Source organism: Athene cunicularia (assembly GCF_003259725.1).
Source record: "Athene cunicularia isolate RWA chromosome 25 unlocalized genomic scaffold, athCun1 chr25_part1, whole genome shotgun sequence".
NCBI classification, from domain to species: domain Eukaryota; kingdom Metazoa; phylum Chordata; class Aves; order Strigiformes; family Strigidae; genus Athene; species Athene cunicularia.
Genome location: NW_020799134.1, coordinates 1,052,049 through 1,052,785, shown reverse-complemented (window position 1 = coordinate 1,052,785; position 737 = coordinate 1,052,049).

Sequence of the window (737 nt, the reverse complement as noted above, 5' to 3'; positions counted from 1 at the left end):
CCCAGTACCGGCACTAAACCCGCCTCTGCCCCCAGTACCGGCACTAAACCCGCCTTTCCCCCAGTACCAGCCACTAAACCCGCCTCTGCCCCCAGTACCGGCACTAAACCCGCCTCTGCCCCAGTACCAGGTCCCTTCCCACACCATCGGTGTTTGCAGAAGCAGGTTGGTCTCCGTCTTATTTCCCAACAAGGTATAAACAGGCACTCAAATTCCATTTCGGTGCAAAATAAAATGATTAGGGGTAATTCTTTCCGACCAGGAATTTATCACCAATAAACCCCACCAAGCGAGCTGGGACCAAGTCCTGGGAAGGTCTAGGCCTGGGCGAGGGGAAGCTGGTGGCCAGCGTGCTGAGGTTTGGGCAAGCTCTGGCCCGGCTGGCGGCGGGACACGGCACCGCCGCCTAACCTGCGTTCATCAGGGCAGGTTTTTCAAGTCCGTGCCCTGTGCCAGCCAGCCCGGCTTCCGAAAGCAAAAAAAAATGGTGATATTTTATGTCTTAAAAAAGACCCGCAGCGGTACGAGGGGGTTGGGGCGCAGAGGGAGAGGGGACGGGGCACGCGGCCTTGACCTTCACGGTTAAACTGGTGTGACTGGAGCTGATCTCTGTTTTGCCAACGCTGAAAAGAGCAGCTCTCCGCTCTCTTTCCGCTCCTATCGTTATGCCCGAGGGTGACAATTTTGGAAAAGATATGTTTGTAAAAACGCAATCACCGAACGTGCGCGCTTCACGC